General features: G+C 34.5%; 1 pseudogene; it reads right to left on the bottom strand.

The window, feature by feature from the left end:
• Nucleotides 1-440: 440 nt before the first annotated feature.
• On the bottom strand, nucleotides 441-3,134 carry LOC137630342 (uncharacterized; annotated as a pseudogene).
• Nucleotides 3,135-8,346: the final 5,212 nt, after the last annotated feature.

Genomic DNA, 8,346 nt, shown 5'->3' with positions numbered 1-8,346 from the left:
AAAAGAGAAAAGAAAAATTGTATTAATTATTTTCAACAAAACTCGGTATTTTGATATCCTGTTCTTTGAAGTATCACATCTATATTGAGTGTACAGTTCTACACTTAATAACTACATGAGATACAGTGTTCACACAAACAAAAGCGAGTATAAAAGAAAAAATTAGCAAACTGCTATTTTACTGGAATATTCTTAATGAATATTAAGAAAAATATTTGCATAGTTATTGATAGTAAAACAAATAATAAATTGTTTGACCTGGAAACTCTTTGCCACTTCCCATGGGATTCAGTGTGATATATTCACTACCTAAATACAATAGAAAAAAAAAACAGTATTTATGCTAGTACCTTCATTAGAAAAAAATACACTTTATGACTGAAATTCTTTGGACAGTTTGAAAATGAACTAAAAAATCTGTTACAATATTTTCATTTTAATTATGCTAGGTGTGAGATGAGTATTGTTTTTATATTAGATGGAAATGAAAACCCATATACACGATTTCTATATACTTGTTCTGGGTTTTCTAGAACAACTATCTCATCTCGATGATGTGGATAGGACACTTCTTCAATTTCTGGCATTATGTAGAAGCCATCACTTTTTTCTTTCAGAAATGACACTTCATATCCACCCTCATCGACCTTTAAGACTCTGGCAATGTAGACCTTAAACGGGGTCCTCTTTCTACCTTTGATAGATGAAACTGCTTTCTCTACTTTCACTCCAACCCAAGAATCTACTTTAGGTTCCTCAAGGGTAATGCCAAAAGCAAATTTGTCGCTTCCATAATCTAAGCTCTCATCTGAACTATCATGCAAACTCATGACTTCATCATTTGATGAATCACTTGCTTTACTAGCATAGGAAGGGCCTGCTTCTGCTTTACTATCCCCAGTGAGTCCTTCGTCTTCAAGCATAGCATCTTCATCACTTGTAATTTTTTCTACTCGTTTCCTCTTTTGCTTTGTTAGAGAATCTTTCGTACTTGCTGACTTTGGTGGTTCTCTCTCTTCATCATCTGTACTATCTGTTTGTACTTTTTTCTTATTTCTTTGTGTTCTTGAACCTTTCCTGCCTATTGGTTTCATTGTTTTTTTGCACGATTCTTTCTTTTCTTTTGCGTCTTTTATTTTTTTAAATTCCTCAACCATTTTCAGTGATGATATGGAATACACTCTGTCCATCACATTTCTTATCACCTTTGGCCCTTTACCTGGTTTCCTCTCTGGGAAGAATTTATGCGTCATCATTGCTGGACTTATTGTCGATGGTTTGTTGTTAGACCTTTGGGGGGAGGGAGTAGTCGGTGTTTGACTGGAACCTTCATTTAGGTGTTCTAGCTGGTCTTTTTGAAACTCCATTTTTGGAGAGGTAGCAGTGAAGGGTACACTTAAATAATGCTGTAATATGTTTCCATAGCCTTTGTAATGCAGTACTAAATCACATAGTGAACCTTTCATCTTATACATGTGTTCCCTTTCTTCCCTTGTTGTTACACATGTTTCAGTGGTTGTTTGACATCCCCGATTTACTATAAATGGAGGTATAGTCTGACATGAGACCTCCTTGAAACCTCCTTGGTCTATTCCTTCATAAACTGTTGAAACATGCTCTCTTTGAGATGCAGCAGCCTCCACCTTAGTGTAGTCAGGGGCATTAGGATCAAAGGGCACCAGGCCACATTTCCTAAATCCTGCCTTTATATTTTCTGGAGTGACATACCTTTGGTACACAGGGTAAAAAACTTTGGCAAAATTAACTTGGGATATTATTTCATCATTGTGTGTGATTTCCCATTCTTTACTTTCCTTGGCCTATCCTTTTTTCAAAGGACCGAAAACAGCAACATCTAATGGCTGCATGAAGTGTGTGGTGTTGGGTGGTAAACCATGAAGGATGATTCCTAGTTCATTAAGTGTTTTGGCTAAATGGTAATTATTTCTACTTTCGTGCCAATCTGTCCAGACTATTACAGGTCTAGTAACATTATTGTCAATTAGCCAATCATTAAACCCATTGCAAAGGAATTCATATAGAGTCTCATGAGTTATGTATCCCTTTTCACTCTTACCAATGATTAAGTCTGGAGTAATTGGAAACTGCTCTGCCATATTTGGACTGATTCTTTTCCTTGGATATATGATCATACAAGGGGGTATTTGGCCATTAGCACACACCATGCCTTCAACAGTAATGTTAGTTTTCTGAAATAATGATGATTCTTCATAAACTACCTTTTCTCCCTTTTCTGCAATCACTTTTCCTTGTTTTGGAGACAAAGAAAACCCACTTTCATCAATGTTAAAATTTCTTGCGGGGTCCTCTAGGGCATCCATGGCATTAATTTCTTTAAAATAATCCAGTGCATTTTGGAACCACTGATGTATTACAGCTTTAGATATGTTCTTTCGTGCTGAAGATATGGTCTCTGGTGTTCTATATGTCAGTCGAGGATGTCTTTTTTTAAATAGCCTCCACCATTTTTCCTTTGGTTCTCCGTGAAATGGAGGCACTTGTCTTGCTACACCCAGTTCCAGTTCCTCGCTCAGAATAGCAGTCACTGTTGCCAAGACATTTCGTTTTGTTACAGGATGTGCTCGTTTGCAGGCTTGCTTGATGTAATTCACAAGCACTTCCTCCTCTGCATTTGTCAAAAGGGTTTTAGGTCCTGTTATTGTGCTCATTCCACGGCGACCAGTTTTTTTGTGTCGAAGGGTAGACTCAGCAATGTCATATTTCTTTGCTGCAGATCTGATAGACATACCCAAACTGCAGGATGAAAGACAACCAGCCATTTATCAATTGTAAGGTAGTGATTAAGTTTAAAACTAAATTAAATTACGTTACCCGCATAAAGCAAATGCTGTTAAGTTACCCATAAAAACAAAAACAAAGAAGTAACATATTCTTGAAAAGAGCACTACAGTAGTAATTATTGAATTATATAACTTTATTTAAGTAAATCAAAGGGGCTACAATAATGTTTTCTACTTAACTTACTTGTTTATATCATTTAAAGCATCTGCAATTATAGCCGGATCATATTTCTTTTGTACCAACTTCCTTTTCATTTTCTGATTTTGACTTGGTTTAGTCACATTGGTTTTATCTATGCTTAGTTTACCCATAATGTATTATTCTATCTGAAGAAAAAGAAAAAGAAATTAATGTCTTCTATGATTAAAAAGTCAGATGACCAATAGGTACGCAGTGTGTGGTGCCTTATATGTACACCCGTACATATAGGACATCACACACTGCGTACAATTTGGACCGGTCATGGGGTAGATTGACTTGGATTTTACTCCCATGGTTTTCATGGAACATTGGCCCATAGTCTCTCTAGCTGTAGAGATAGTTTTGGATTGTTGTGTTTTGTGGCTTAGGACTCCCTTGCAGGCATTATTATTTTTGAGTACATATTGGGCATGTGTGTCTTGCTCTTGTCCAGTAGGTACGCACCCTTATTCCCCCTAATATTTTCTATTTTATTAGAGTTTTGATGCTTGTTTCATATGGCCGTAGTCACAAAATCAACATGCAAACCAAAAAAAAGCCAAATATAATACATGCAAATGAACCATAGTATAAGAACATGACATGAGAAACCTTACATTTTCGTTAAGAAATTGTGTATTTTTTCACAATTTCTTCAATTTTGTTTTAGTAACTGGTCCATTATAAAGCAAAGAGCCTAGAAACTCGCCTATATATAGAATAATGGTGGCGGATTAATATGAGACAAAAATTTAAAGATAAAGTGCTGCCTTTTCCTGTGCAGACATTTTTAAATGCCAAATGCGTACATATTGGACTGATGAGTACATATTGGTACCTCTACTATATATATACACACACATACACATAGAAAAGACAGATGGCATTGGAAGAGAAGGGTTAGGAATGTATTACACCAGGAGCAGAAAAGTCATTAACTGAGTGGAAAGCTGTAAATAGTTGGTTGTTACTTTTAAAGTTTAAATCAAAGTAGTGCAATATGAGTATGATAGTTTGCTATGCACCAGCAAATAATTCCATCGAAGTAAGGAAACGTGAATGCTATGAAGAACTGCAGAGTGTAATAGATGAGATCCAAGAGAGAAATATGAAAATTGTAATTGGTGACTTTAATGCTAAAGTTGGAAGGAATAATCAAGGTATAAGTAATGTGATGTGTGCTGAAAGTCTTGGCGAAATTGCAAATGAAAATGGAGCACATTTCATAAGTTTCTGCTCAACAAATGATATTGTCATTACAGGTCCTTTTTCCAGCACAAGGACATCCACAAATATACATGTCGCAATTACAAAAATCAAAAAAATCACATAGCCAATAATAAAGAGAGGAGGAGGACTGAGAAATGTAAGAAGCTATAGAGGTGCAGATATTGGTTGTGATCACCAGCTCCTCATTGCCTCATTGAAATTAAAACTGAAAGCACCCAAGAGAAATGTTGGTAGAAAACCTAGGTTTGATACAAACAAGCTTCTGAAAGATGAGCACAGAGAAACATTTGCAATTGAATGTAGGAATTGATTTGCTATCTTGGAGACTTTGAGAGACAAAGAGCAGAAAATTAATGAAGAATGGTGTGACATTAAGAACATATATCAGTCAGTTAGTAGTGAAGTTTTGGGACATGCAGTTACCAAAAGAAAGCCATGGATATCAAATGATACTTGAGATACTATGAAAAGGAGACATAGACAGAAATTGATTGTTGAGAGTTTTCGAGGAAGTAATTAAAATTACAATGCAGATTATGCTAAGTGTTCCAGTAACCCTTAGTGAAATCATGAATAGGAGATATGAAGGGAATAATTTTACTGAGATACCTGAATGAATGAATGAATTCAGTGTGTTTTGAAGTCAAAGCTATCCTTAAAAAACTCAAGAGATGGAAAGCCCCTGGATACGATGGAATAACTGCGGAGAGGATATTGACCGAAAATGAAGTGATTCCCGGAATACTTACAAGATTATTTTGTAGAATGTCGCCTATGTTGTTTATCTTCCTTATGGATTTTGTAATGCGTATAACTGTCAGTTGGGGATGGTGGAGAAGGATGGGATTGGATTGGTAATAGCAAATTAGCTGACCTACAGCATGCTGATGATGCTGCCCTTAGTAGCAGAACAACACAGGATTTACGATGCTTGCTTACTAGAATGCATGAAATATACGAGGTTGGGCTCAGGATAAATAGGAGAAGTACAGAGATGATGAGAACGGAATATGCAATGGAAGATGAAATATCATTGGAAGGAGAAAGGATTAATAAGGTAGAATCATTTAAGCATTTAGGAACTAAGATCTCCAATACAGGGTCATTAGAATTGGAGTTTAGTGAAAGACTAAAGTAATCCAGACAATGGGTAGGTTAAGAAAAATTTTAAAATCAAATTGCCTGAAATTACATATAAAAATGAGACTATATATCAGTTTACTGAGAACTGTGTTACTGTGTGGACACGAGTCGTGGCATGACAATGAAACAATCTTCAACAGATTTAGTAGATCTGAGAACAAAGCCCACAGAAAAATATTGGGTGTTAGAATGCAGGACAGGATTAGAAATGAAGTTGTGAGAGAGATTACTCGAGTGCCATAATGTATGAGATCATGGTGAGGAGCAGATGGAGATGGTTTGGGCATGCTCATCGCACTTTCCAAGAGAGATTAGTTCACCAAACGTTTAACTGGGCTCCACAAGGCACTAGTAGAGTTGGAAGACCCAGGCCTAGGCTGAGGACTATGAGCGTGAAGTGGGAGATGATGAGTTGAGAAGTATTAAATTAAAAGCTCAAGATTGAGACGACTGGGGAAATCTAACCGAGGCGTTTTGCGTCATTAGACGTAGGAGATGATGATGATATATGAAATATCTAATTTAATGTTGTTACCGTTCTTGAAATATTTTATTTTTATTGCTTATAACTTGTCTTGTAATTTATTTCTTTGTTTCCTTTTACTCACTGGGATACTTTTTCCTGGTATAGCCCTTGGGCTTATATCATCTTGCTTTTCCAGTTAGGGTTATAGCTTAGCTTGTGATATATATATATATATATATATATATATATATATATATATATATATATATATATATGTGTGTGTGTGTGTGTATGCATATATATATATATATATATATATATGTATATATATAAATATATATATATATAATGTGCGTGTATGTATGTATATATATATATATATATATATATATATATATATATATATATATATATAATAGCTCTTCAATCAATCGTCTCCCTTCTTTCCATAGCTCTTTGAGTTATAAGGAGCCTATGTTTCAAGGTTGAATATATATATGTATATTCAGCCTTGAAACATAAGTTCCTTATAACGCAAAGAACTATGAAAAGAAGGGAGGGAAACGATGGATTGACGAGCTATGGCCTGGCATCGAACCTTTGACGAGTCGAAACTGAAGGTGACAGTCGACTGCTATACCATCGTGGCCCGATGGTATAACTATTGACTGTCACCCCAGTTTAGAGTTTCCTTGGCCGACTAATAATTCATTAAAGAAAAGAACTTTCCCCTTGGGTCTACGAGCCAGAGGCAGAGCCAATTCGATATTAAGAGGTATTTGTGGCTTATTTAGATATATATATGTGTGTGTGTATATATATACTAAAACTAGAGTAACTGATTTCAATGACCTTTATTAGAAGCCGCTCAGCTTGCATTACACATCTCACCTTTGTGTTTCTTTATGCGCTTTATTTAGCTTACTTTTAGTAAAGTGTAATAATAATCCCTCCTACCCAACCAGTCAACTTTATAAATATACTGGTTCGTGCATATAGATTGAAATGAAAATAGTTAGGTAGAAGAAAAATATACTGCAAATTATTTTAAAAAGTACAGGAAAGCTCTTCGTATAAGTGTACATTTACAACATAACTATTTCTTAGAAACGCTCTGGTAGTGTAGCTGAGATCAATCCATTTTCATTATCATTGTTATGCTTTATTTTTTGGTACCTGGTTGTTGTGAAGTCGTATTTCAAGAAAAAAAAAATGAATGCTCCGTGAATAATTCACCCTTTTATTTAGTGAACACTTTTAAATTTCAGAGCAGTAACAATGATAACAATATTAATAATTTGAATATAAAAACAAGATAATTCTTTAAGGATGATATGGAGGAAACATCTGCTAAGTAAGAATAATTTTATTCGATGGTGATGGGAATAATGACAATAATTACAATGGTGACGATAAACAAAAACTTACATTTTTACATACAAGTATCTAATTTTCATGTTCCCCTTTCATCAAGGATGTCCTATCAACATACCCTGTAATTTGTTTACAAAATGTCCCTCTTTTCCTGCCTAATCCTCCCCCCTCCCCTCTTCCTCCCTTTCCTCCTATCTGTTTTTCTCCTCCTTATTCTTTCTTTGTTCCCTCTCATCATCATCATTCTCTTATCCTCCCCCTCCCTTTCCCTCGTCTATTTTTCCTAATTTTCCCTCTCTTCCATCCTTCTCTTTTTCGTCTTTCCCTCCTTGTTCTAATTTTCTGTTTCCCCACTCTCCCTGTCTCCCGTTCTCTATCTCTTCCTTATCCATCCTTTCTTCTCTTCCTCATAATTTCTGGTTTATCATTCGTTCAATATCACTTCTCTCTGTCAGCAATTATTCTTGCTGTCAATAGAACTCTAGATAGAAAATATAGATCAGTTTTTATATAATTTTCCACTTACTTTTATCGATCGCTATGGTATTTATTGTTTGGTGGAATATACGAGAAGAATTTAGAGATAATAATATAAAGAAATTAAAGTAAAAATAAATATAAATATAAATGAAGATCATTCTTCAAAGAAATATGTATAATAATGAGATTTCCGTCTTTATTTATTGCCAAGGAGACACATGCGTCTATACATGATTGCATTTAATAATTGCATTTATTATTGCAAATGCAACAAGTTTGTTGAAGGTTCAATATTTATGAAAGAATTAATAATATGCTTCTTAGAATTATTTATGACAATCTTTCATTCAGGTTTTAGTATTTAGAAATAGAAATTAAATCTACAAAGAATTAGTATCAGCGGTTTTCATTTAGCGTCTTTAGAATTGTTACGGAATAAGAAATGGGGGTTTAATAATATATTCTTTTTACTATATTGTGCACCATTTCTAACTTGAGATATTGGTCGTTTTTATCTTAAATTTATTCTTCTGATGGAAAAAATTCTGGATACGACTGCAAACTAATTTTAATGGTTTGTCATTTGTAATTAGTTACTTTATTTGTAATAAAATGACCTATTCAGTTTATATATATATATATATATATAT

This window comes from Palaemon carinicauda, chromosome 38, assembly GCF_036898095.1.
Source record: "Palaemon carinicauda isolate YSFRI2023 chromosome 38, ASM3689809v2, whole genome shotgun sequence".
In the NCBI taxonomy this organism is placed as follows: domain Eukaryota; kingdom Metazoa; phylum Arthropoda; class Malacostraca; order Decapoda; family Palaemonidae; genus Palaemon; species Palaemon carinicauda.
The sequence above is the reverse complement of the archived record's forward strand: the minus strand, read 5'-3'. Positions and strand labels throughout refer to the sequence as shown.